At 47.0% G+C, this 11,774-nt stretch overlaps 1 pseudogene; it reads right to left on the bottom strand.

Moving 5' to 3' along the window:
* Positions 1-221: 221 nt before the first annotated feature.
* LOC141584701 (phospholipid phosphatase 2-like) lies at positions 222-10,371 on the bottom strand (annotated as a pseudogene).
* Positions 10,372-11,774: the final 1,403 nt, after the last annotated feature.

Raw genomic sequence — 11,774 nt, 5'->3', positions numbered from 1 at the left:
TTTGTCTTCTGAGGCTGCTGGGTGCACCTCACACTGCAGCTGCCTGGCCTTGGGTGGGGAGAACCCAGGTGCGCAGGGTTCAGAGGGGCTTTTCGTGTCGGGTTTTCCACACAGAGCTCTTCTTACTAGTCTCTGACCCTCAGCAGTCAGGAATGCAAACAGGAAGGATTTTACTCACGGTGGACGTGGCCCAGAGTTGTCCCAAACTGAGGCTGTGCCCGCTACGTCTGTGCTGTGAAGAATGCAGCTCCGCAGATTGCCTTGACGCGACGCACGCCGGCGCCGTGTTGCCAACTGAAAAGGCAGGTTCTGGCGCCCCCTGCTGGTGGCCAGGCGGTGCGGGGCCCTCTTGCTCATGGCCCTGTGTCCGCACCCCCTCCCCCCCGCAATGGCAGCTGGGGCCACTGCAAGCCCCTCTTGCAGTAAGAACTCCGCCCCAAGGTCTGTGCTGAGGAAAGACGCAGTTCCACCCTCACAATGCCCCCCAGTTCTATACAGAGGAGAACGCAACTCTGCAGACCGCTGTGACTCAATGCACGCTGGTGGTGTGACACGATGCACACCGGTGGAGGAGCCTCAAGAATCTGAAAGGTGGGTGTGGGCGGCCCCTACTGGGGGCCTGCACTGCAGGGCCCTCTTGCTCACGATGCTGTGCCCACGCCCCCTTCTGGCTAGGTCCACTGCAGGGCCCTGTTACAGTGTGGTGACCGGCATCACCTGCTGGCAGCTGGAGCACTGCAGGGCCCTCTTGCTCAGTGTAGTGGCAATATGCCCGCTGCTGGCAAACAGGGCAGTGCTACATCCTCTTGCTCACAGTGTGGTGCCTGTGCTGCTGGGCACTCTTACTCTCGGTGTAGTGGGGTCACGCCCCCTGCTGGCCGCTGGGGCACTGCAAGACCCTCTTGCCCATAGCGTCCTGGCAACACCCCTGTGATGGGAACTAGAGCACTGCAGGGTTCTCTTGCTCATGGTGTGGTATTCGCTGGGATTACAAGCGTGTGCCACCATGCCTGGTTAATTTTGTATTTTTAGTAGAGACAGGATTTCTCCATGTTGGCCAGGCTGGTCTCAAACTCCCAACCTCAGGTAATCTGCCCGCCTCAGCCTCCCAAAGTGCGGGGATTATAGGCATGAGCCACCTAGCTCGGCCTAATTTTTTGATTTGTCATAGAGACGGGGTTTTGCCATGTTACCTATGCTGTGGGGTTTTCTTCTGATGAGATGAAAATATTCTGGAATTAGGTAGAGGAGATGGCTGTACAGCATTGTGACTACTAAAAATGAACTGTACACATTAAAATGGAAGAAATGGTGACTTATACAAATTTTATTTTGATTTATTTATTTATTTATTTATTTTGGTCTGACATTACCCTAGGCTTGTCAGTCAATATTTTGATTTTTTTAAAAAGGACAACAATGAGTTGAAACGTTTAAGGACCTATCAGTAGAAATGGTAAGAAGACAGCATATGGCTGGGCGTGCTGGCTCACGCCTGTAATCCTAGCACTTTGGGAGGCCAAGGTGGGTGGATCACCTGCGGTCAGGAATTCAAGAACAGCCTGGCCACCATGGTGAAACCCCATCTTTAAAAAAAAAAAGAAGAAGAAGAAGACAGCGCAGAAGAGGGCAGGGCTGAGACTCAAGGGAGACAGCACGCTCCCCGCGGCCTCCTGCTGTCTGCGGGGCACCTGGAGCCCTGAGGCCCTGCTCCTGCCTGACCACCTGCCTGCTGGCTCCTTACCATCTGGCTTCTGCGGCTTCTTCAGCTCCCACTGCCCCCAGAGTGAAGGCTGCTCGTCCACACTCACCTGGCCTCGGTGACGTCAGCAGCATTTCCCCTGCACACGCTCTCCAGCTGCACGTAGACTGAGCAGTTGACCCAGCTCCACTCGGGGTCACAGATGGACAGGAAGTTGGGGTACAGGTGGCCGATCGTGTACTTGGCCAGGTCTGTCAGAGACTGGCTCACAGCCGCCCCAAAGAGGAAGGTCCCCAGCACTTTGTACACAACAGCCACATAATTATTGAAGTCAGAGCAGGAATACAGCTGGTCTGTGGGCACCAGGTAGGCTTCTCCCGCCCAGACCTGCGTGTGGGGCAGCCGCGGCAACCCGCGGAGGTCCTGGTCAGCCCATGGGCCCTTAGTGGGCCTCAGTCCTCCCCATGGGCCTCCCCAAGGCTGCTGCAGAGCTGAGGACTCTAAAGGTGCCCTAGCCGGGCTCGGTGGCTCGCGCCTGCCAGCCCAGCACTGTGGGAGGCTGAGGCGGGAGGATCACCTGAGGTCGGGCGTTCAAGACCAGCCTGACCAACATGGTGAAACCTGTCTCTACTAAAAATACAAAAATTAGCATGCCTGTAGTCCCAGCTACTGGGGAGACTGAGGCAAGAGAATCACTTGAACCCAGGAGGTGGAAGTTACAGTGAGCAGAGATCCTGCTATTGCACTCCAGACTGGGCAACAAGAGCAAAACTCCATCTCAAAAAACAAAAGGGGGTTCCTATTACCCACAAGTACCACTCGGGGCAAGGCTGTGTCCCCCAGCCCCCCACAGACCTCCACCCCCATCAGGAACCCAGGATTAGGCTGTACTCCATCCTGCCCCCCTCCCTGTCCCTCTGAACCCCTCCTGTCTTACAAGAATGACGGTGGCTGTGATGGTGACCCCGGCCAGAGCCCAAGGGTGATGGTGTCTGGATGATAGGGGTACCGGATGGAGTCATCCCCACAGTAAAATCCTCGGTTATACGGGGTGTTCACCAGCGACAGGACAGCGAAGGACAGAGAGGCTGGAGGGGGAGAAGGGCCTGGGAGCTGTGAGGTTCTCAAACCAGCTGGGCCATGGGGCCCCCACAGCCACCTTGGCCTCGAGGCCTGCTCCCACCAACAAGGAAGAGCTTTTCTCACAGCATATGGGAGGCCCAAGAGACACTCCTTTCCTATCACCCTCAGATGAGCACGAACTCCCCAGGCCCTCTCCCCCTCACACCCTCCCTCTGCTCCTTGAAAAAACCCGGCAAGGCCAGACATGGTGGCTCAAGCCTGTAATCCCAGCACTTTGGGAGGCCGAGGTGGGTGGATCATGAGGTCAAGAGATCGAGACCATCCTGGTCAACATGGTGAAACCCCGTCTCTACTAAAAATACAAAAAAATCAGCTGGGCATGGTGGTGCGTGCCTGTAATCCCAGCTACTCAGGAGGCTGAGGCAGGAGAATTGCCTGAACCCAGGAGGCAGAGGTTACAGTGAGTGGAGACCCTGCCATTGCACTCCAGCCTGGGTAACAAGAGCAAAACTCCATCTCAAAAAAAAAAAAAAAAAGAAAAAGAAAAAACCGGGCAAACACTCACCTCTGGGCCTTTGCACAGATACTTCTCCCTGCCCAAAATATCTTATTTTTATTTTTAAAAGTAGAGACAGGTGTCTGATGCTGACCAGGCCAGTCACAAACTCCCAGGCTAGAGTGACCCTCCAGCCTCAGCCTCCCAAAGTGCCGAGATTACAGGTGTGAGACAACGTGCCGGGCACCAAAGTGACTCTCACTTCCGCTCAGTTTCATCTCCCCTCCCGGCTGTCCCCACCGGCGTCCCTCTCACAAAAGGAAAGGTCTGTTTAGCCGTGCGTGATGGCGTGTGCCTGTAATCCAGCTACTTGGGAGGCTGAGGCAGAAAAATTGCTTGAAACCGGAAAATGGAAGTTGCAGTGAGCCGGGATCGTGCCACTACACTCCAGCCTGGCAACAGGGCGAGACTCTGTCTCAATTTATTAAAAGAAAATAAATAAATAAATAAATAAAAATAAAAGGGAAGGTCTGCTCTTTCTCCCTATTGCCCCATGTGGAATTACACAGTCACCTGTGGGACACTGGACTTAATCTCCCCGCCTCTACCCGCCAGCACCAGCAGTCTATAGTGTTCAGGACAGAGACCCTGGAGGCTGCTCAGAGCCTGGCCAGGGCAGATGTTTAATAAACATCTGTTAAAACAGGCAGGACTTATTTCTACCTAAGAGCTGGCCAGAGAAGTCAGGAAAAGGCAAAAGCAGGGGCACAGCAGAGGTGCCTTCATGCTCGCCCCTGCCCGCCACTGACCCTCGTGCCAGGGCACATACCAACCACACGGTAACTCAGGGACGAAAGGCACATTCTTCTCAATTCCACACTTGCGGAAGGTGTCACATAGCACTGGGGCTCCTGGGGCCCTGCTGAGCTGAGGGTGGCCAGGGAAGCCGGAGTCAGCTACAGAGGGCAGGGGCCAGGGCAGCTTCCTGTTCCATGCGGCAGGTGCACAGCAAAAGCTCGGAGTGTCTACCCTAGAGAATAATGAGGGCAGGGCGTCTTTGGCCCAGCAGGGCAAGGACAAAAAAGCGGGGCTTTTCTGAATTCTGAGAGTCTGAGGAGGGACAGGGAGCCTCACACTCCTCCCTGCATGCCAGCTGCAAGGATCCTAGGACACGGCACGCCTTGGATGCTGGCTGAGTCTGGGGAAATAAAGCAGTGAAGACAGCAGAGGTCTGCCTTACAGGGCAGAAAAGGCGGAGGGAATGCAGAACAGAACGGGCAGTGCAGGGGCCCAGAGCCAGGACGGTGCCTGGAGAGGCGAGCGCTGGGGCAGAGCGGGATGCGCTGTAAGAGCCCGGCTTCTGCTGGGGCGCAGGGGTGGCTGGCGCCGCTGTGAGTGAGGACAGAGACCAGGGAGGAGGCTCCTGCAATTGCCGGCAGTGGACGGTCGGGGTCACAGGCCGCTGAAAGCGGACACCAGCCCCTCCCCGCAGCTCTCAGCAGGCAGAGGCTCACACCGGTTGGCCTCCGTTTCCGACCTCCCTGCCCCAGTAACTCCAGCTAAAGACTCAGACACCCCCATGACAACCGGCCCCAGGCTTCCCTCTGCTTGGAAAGCTCACCCTTGGGTCCCCAGAACAGGCACCTTCTCTTCCTTTGACCCCCGGGAGCCTTCCCGCCCTCGCCCTGCCCCCACAGCCCCGTCTGGAACCTGTGAACAGCACTGTGATGGGCTGCAGCTTCCAGAATGGAGGTGCCCTCGGCCTGGCCGCCACCCCTGGCACATAGCAGCCACACCCAACCCCACCCCGGCGGCACCTCCCGGCTATGCGGCCTCCAGCAGGCGACTCTGTGAGGCTGCACCTCCCTCACAGGCCGTTTAAGGAAACCGTTTCGGTTATCTGCATGCTGCTGAGCGCCTGGCTGCCAGAAAGTGCCACACACATGTTTAAGTAACTGACAGCACAGCTGCTCAGGACATGGCACCCAGGGCTGGCAGACACCACACGGTGACTTCGTGCTGTCCCCTGGCCCCCCCTAACGAGGCCTGTGTCCAGCGGGGGCCAGCATACAGTCTTATTAGTCAAGGATGAGGAACAGAACTGATGTAGCCTCTGAGGGTCTGGCTTCTGGCCCGCACGAACTCCCTTGCAGAACAGGGAAGCAGTGACAGCTGCATATCACAGCAGGCCTCTCCCCAGCCCTGAACACTGTGTCAGCTCCTGCCTTTTCCCATCAGCAGAACAGAATCATTTTCCTCTTTTTCGTCCTTCTCTTTGCAATTCTCCTGGGACCTACAGTAAGAAGTGGGAGGATGGATGGGGGTTTTTCAGAAGGAACATGGCTCACTCCAGAGCTATAGGGTTGGATGTTTCTCCCCTCTTCCCCACCTTCCATAGTCCTGGCTGGCCCTGCTTTGCCTACTAGAAAACCAAAACCTCCTCCTTTGGGCTTTGGTGCCTACTCTCTGAGCAGCTGGGACTCCATCAAGCCCCATTCTAGTCATGTTGCTCCTTTCCTGTCCCTAACAATCCACAAGCAAACAAATGGTACAGTCATAAGACCCATCTGTCATGGACTCACACCCAGAGGAATATGCAGAAAAAGCAGAGTTGTGTGGCTGTGGCAACTCTAAGCCAAATATTTGGCTCGGAACTGGTGTTCATAGGACAAAAAAAAGTGACCAAGAAAAGAGTGGTTCTCCCAGAAGCACAAAGCATACTCTTGCCCCTCAGACACTGCCTGTGTATGTCCCACCCATCCATTCGGCTTCACCTGCCGCCAAGGGCCTGGAATAGAAAAGAGAAGCCAGGCTGGGCAGAGCAGAGCAGGGCATGGGGTGGGGAGAGAGGGTAGAGGGTTTTATAAACAAACTTACCGTGATATTGAAAGAGGAGGGATTGACGGAAGGACAGAATGTTTGAGGGGCAGAGACTAGTCCTGAGATGGAAACAGTAACTTGTACAGTGGCTGAGAAAATAGAACATAGTTTTTGATTTTTAAAAATTATAAAATATTTTGTAGGGAAGAATGAAATCTTTTAACACTTTTAATAAATTTAGAGTTTAATAAAAATGCTGATACTAATGAAACAGCTGTGGCTCTTTCTACTGTCCTGGCTCAAAGTGAAGTTTTGAACTGTTTTTTGGTTTTCTGAAACCACCCAAGTTGAGCTGCTTGTTCTTTTTGCACTGCCCAGTCCCTTCAGGTGTCCACAGTTGTACCCTTTCTTTTAGGTCCTTAAAAAGTGCTGGGTCATTGAAAAATATTTATAGTAGACTTGAGATGTGTTGAGTGAAACATGAGGATGTACATGAGTGACATTTCTACTGGGTGCTCATGGAGTGAGGTGTAAGCAGCGATCAGAGGAAGACCTTCATGGGGGGCAATGAAGGCAATGCCAGCCGTTCTGTCAGGATGTGAGCAGCACTCTCCTGAACAGTGGTGGACAGCCTTCGGCATGGCTTGGCTCCATCACCTGCCAACTGCCCTTGGGTTGACCCTAATGGCCACTTTTAGGGCAGAAATGGAGTTCTTTCCAAGTATGATTTCTGCTCTTCTCTGCGTGATTCCTCTGAGCCATGCAGGTCACCCTGACCTCATTCTTGTCAGGTTCTCTATCATCCTATTGACTCCCTGGAAAACTGCAATCTTAATTGTTTATTTGTAGGCTAATTTTACACCTTTATCTTTCAAATCTTTGACTTTGATTTTCAAAAATTCTTTCAAAACTCTTGGTTCTTATAAACTAGCAGCTTTCAAAACTATCGTATTTTATGTGAACTTCAAAAAATTCACACTTCGTTTTTCTTTGTGTTTGAGCTAAATAAATTTTAAACCTCTGTTCTCACATTCCCCTTAAAGATATCTCTAACAGTTTGCATTGTCCTTGTGTTTGAGCTAAATATTATCTGTATATTTGAGATAGTCTTGCTCTGTTGTATATGTGATCTATTTATATATCACAACAATCACTTGGGTAGTTTATTAACCATAAGACTTCCTTTCTCCTCTCTCCCCATCTTCTCCTTGGGACTTTGATATAGAAGTTATGGGATCGAATCTGGGAATCTGAATTTTAAACAAACAGATGCTTGAGGAACCATGCTGCCCTTAGAGAAACCTGTTCTAAAGCCATAGTCTTTTTAAATATGAAGTTTGCACCAAAAAATCCATTAATATGGATTAAAGAAATAGAACTTTAGTTATTTTTCCTAATAAAAGAAATAAATTTCAATTTCACATTTATTAAATTTATTAAAGTGATTTTTAACTGATTGACCTTGCCCACTCTGAGTTCTTATGTTAGATGGCCAATTCACATGCATGGTCCAACAGATATTCTCGAAAGAAAGAATGGGTGCCACCTGTTCCCGTCACCAGTGTGGTTGCTCTTATACACTGCATGGCAATTTCCAACTATGTGGGTAATACCAGGTAATTATCATTAAAGGAATCCTCCCAAATGGTCAAGTGGCATAATTATATTCCTGAAGAGAAGCCACAGGGTGAAGAGAGAGAAATATTAGATGATGCTTTTCCTATTTGTAGTTCAAGGAAAAGGTTTCATCAATCACATTATGAGTCAAACACAAGAATGATCTAATCAGATTTGAAAAATATTGACTCATTAATTTTAAATGATCAGAAATGTTACTAGAAAATAGAGATCCATACACAGTATCAGCAATAGCAAATCTTATCTTAATTGGCTATTGTACCTGTGAATTAACTAATAAAAGGATGAGATCTTCAGGATGCTGAGCACTTAAAATCTAAGCATCCAGAATATTATTAAAATAATTTTAATTAGACATATGATTTGTAAATAAATGAAAATTCATATATTGTGGTAATATGTTAACAGCATTTTTTGCTGGTACATGTGCATCATTAAGAATATTAAGCCTCGGGGCCAGGCACAGTGACTAATGCCTGTAATCCCAGCACTTTGGGAGCCCAAGACAGGCGGATCATGAGGTCAGGAGTTTGAGACCAGCCTGACCAACATGGTGAAACCCTGTCTCTACTAAAAACACAAAAATTAGTCAGGCATGGTGGCATGCACCTGTAACCCCAGCTACTCAGGAGGCTGAGACAGGAGAATTGCTTGAACCCTGAAGGTAGAGGTTGTAGTCAGCTGAGATCATGCCACTGCACTCCAGCCTGGGTGACAGAGCAAGGTTCTGTCTCAAAATATATATGTGTATATATATATACACATATATAATATGTATTATATATGATAACGTATTTATATATATATGTTAAGCCTCTTCTTTCTTTCTTTCTTTTTTTTTTTTTTTTGAGACAGAGTTTCACTCTTGTTACCCAGGCTGGAGTGCAATGGCGCTATCTCGGCTCACCACAACCTCTGCCTCCTGGGTTCAGGCAATTCTCCTGCCTCAGCCTCCTGAGTAGCTGGGATTACAGGCACGTGCCACCATGCCCAGCTAATTTTTTGTATTTTTAGTAGAGACGCAGTTTCACGATGTTGACCAGGATGGTCTTGATTTCTTGACCTCATGATCCACCCGCCTCGGCCTCCCAAAGTGCTGGGATTACAGGCGTGAGCCACCACGCCTGGCCAAGCCTCTTCTTTCAATCAGGGCTATTCAGAGTGTGGTCCATGGGCTGCCAGTGGGCATGAACTATTTCTTACAAGTTCATGATAAATATGGCAAGGGGAGTCAGCATTTAGAGACTTTTACAGCAATTTGGTAGAGTAATTTTGTGCCTATTGAATGTAATCATAAAGAAATTAAATTTCTATTTTGATTGCTTTTGGCCTCTTACTTTATTTTTCTACTTATTTATTTTTGTTTTGTTTTGACCTAAATAGCAGTACATGACGGATGAGAAACTGCAAAAAAGGATTTCACCACAGATAATTTAGAACACATTGTTTTAAAGCATAGGAAAGATCCTACTTTGTGCATAATATTCTAATTTGTTTTATAAATTGGTATAGTTTTAAAATCAAAAGCTGACAAACATTCCATAATAGGAAACCTACAATTATGTTATGATTTAAATATTAGCAAATCAATCCAGCCTCAACCTAAACTGCTAACATGCATAACCAAGTTGAATTTGTTTTTTTTTGTCTTTCACTTTTAAACTGCAAAGATGGTTTAATTTTTAATAATGTGTTACTTATGTTATTATGATATTGGCTTAAATGAGACAATACTATACTGCTAGTCATGAAAAATTATTTCATCAACAAAACAGGATATTAAACAGTAATGAGTACAATTTTTCATAATCATGTATTTAGTAGAAAGCTGGAATATTAGAAATGAAAACATTTACAGTGGCTGTTTTTGTTTTGACTTATATTTTCTTCTTCTGTTTATTGCTATGTTCTAAATTTTCAATAATACTTTTTTTTTAAAACAGACAGGATCTTCTTCTGTTACCTAGGCTAGAGTACAAAGGTGTGATTATAGCTCACTGCAGCCTTGAAGTCCTGGGCTCAAGGGATCCTTCCATCTCAGCCTCCCAAGTAGTTGGGACTACAGGTGCGTACCACCACTCCTGGCTAATTTATTTATTTTTTTGTAGGGATGGGGCCTTGCTACATTGCCCAGGCTGATCTCAAACTCTTTGCCTTAAGCCATTCTCCTGCCCTGACCTCCTGAAGTGCTGGGACTACAGGTCTGAGCCACTGTGCCTGGAGTATAACATATATGATTTTACATAATAAGTTAAAAAATATATAGTCATTATAGGTATAAAGCATTGTGTGTGCCTGGAGTCTAAATTCCTGTAAAACAAGTAAGGATTTAATATTACTCACAGGTTTACACATTTTTCACCAGCTTGTTTTGGAAGTAATTTACTCAGTGGCTCATTTTAGTTTCATTTTCAGGAATGAGCAATTTGTAATTGACAAAGAAAAGCAATTTTAAAAATCCTATTAGCATCTCTGAAACTACTGTTCATTACTTGCATTTGCATAACGGAGACAGACTTTTTGTTCTCTGAAAAATATCAAGTCTTTTCTTTCCCCACCCTGTGTCCTTACCTATTTCCCAGGAAACAGGGCGGTAGGTCCAGTCTTCATCCCTTGAGATTTCCCTCCCCATGATGGGTCTGTCTTCTAGATCAGTTCATTTCTTTGCTTATGTGATTACTCTGAATTTCTGATCCTTCTTTACTGACTACTTGTCAAATTCTTTCTCTGATAGTTCTAGGCATGGTTGATCATCCTTGGGTTTAACTCATAATGTGATTGATGAGATCTTTTTTTTGAACTACAAATAGGAAAAGCATCATCTTTTTTCTTTGAACACTTAAATCACATGATAGCTTTATTTATTATCAAATCACTAATACTCTCTAAATGTCTTGCTGAAATAATTTAGTTCAGTAGTCCCTTTATTTTCTTGTGTATTTAGACTACATTGCTCAAAGAAATCATACCTTCTTTTAGAAGAATACTTTTACCACACCAAAAAACAACTCAAAGTGATTGTGTTGAGTGAAAAGAACAAGGTGAGAAATTGTGAATTGTTTAGTAGTATTACATCTTCATTCATTCTCTCAAAAGAATATTTGTTGAATACCTACTATGTAACAGTTACTGCTCTAGGAGCTGGTGATATGGCAGTAAACATACAAGGTGGGATCTTTGCCATCAAGTTGCACATAAATGCATTTGTGCATATACATAGACATAGAATAAAACATCAGTCTGCAATAAAACAAACAGTAAGAGGACAGAGGTTGTACTGGTTATTCTTCACCATCTTTCTAGATCTATTCCCTGCCCTTTGCTGCTTGGCTCTTCCAGATCCCTGTTTTTTGTTGCTCATGAAGAACTAATGCCTGTTCTTTAGGAGTACATTATTGGGCTCTTAGGCAGCGGGCCCGGAAGGCAGATCCCATACCCTGTTATGTGATATTTCACCTAAATTCAGAAGTGAGTGAAGACTTGAAACTAATGGGACTTTTGCAGATTCCTGACACTTCTGAGGACTCAACAAAAATGACAGTGGCATGGCATGGTCCATGTTCAGGAGGTGGGTGCCATGTTTTGAATAAAGGAAACAGTCAAGGGAAGCTGAGATTTATGTTTAGTACAGAAGGCTTTCTGAGGAGCTACCAAGTAAATTGAAGTCTGAATTGAGAAAGTTAGTCATTCAAATACCTGAGCGAAGAGTGTTCCAGATGGAGAAAATCACATGCAAAGGAAAGTTTGAGAAGCAGCAAGAAAGCCAGTGTGGCTGATGAAGTGACTGAGGGAGTAGTGAGAGGAGCTGAGGGTCGTGAGTCAGCCAGAAGCTGGCTACATAGAGTTTTTTAGACCGTATTTTGGAGACTTAACCAAAAATTATGAGTGAGGTTGGAAGCTATTCAAAGCTTTCAACTTTGTGATTTGTAACTTACACACTATGACTTACAATTTTAAAAAATGACTGACGGCTGTGTGGTAAACACACTGTCGAGGGCAGAAGTGAAAACCAAGAGACCTATGACACTAGGAGAC

The sequence above is a fragment of the Saimiri boliviensis genome, chromosome 5, assembly GCF_048565385.1.
Source record: "Saimiri boliviensis isolate mSaiBol1 chromosome 5, mSaiBol1.pri, whole genome shotgun sequence".
NCBI classification, from domain to species: domain Eukaryota; kingdom Metazoa; phylum Chordata; class Mammalia; order Primates; family Cebidae; genus Saimiri; species Saimiri boliviensis.
This window is presented reverse-complemented; position numbering and strand designations above follow the sequence as displayed.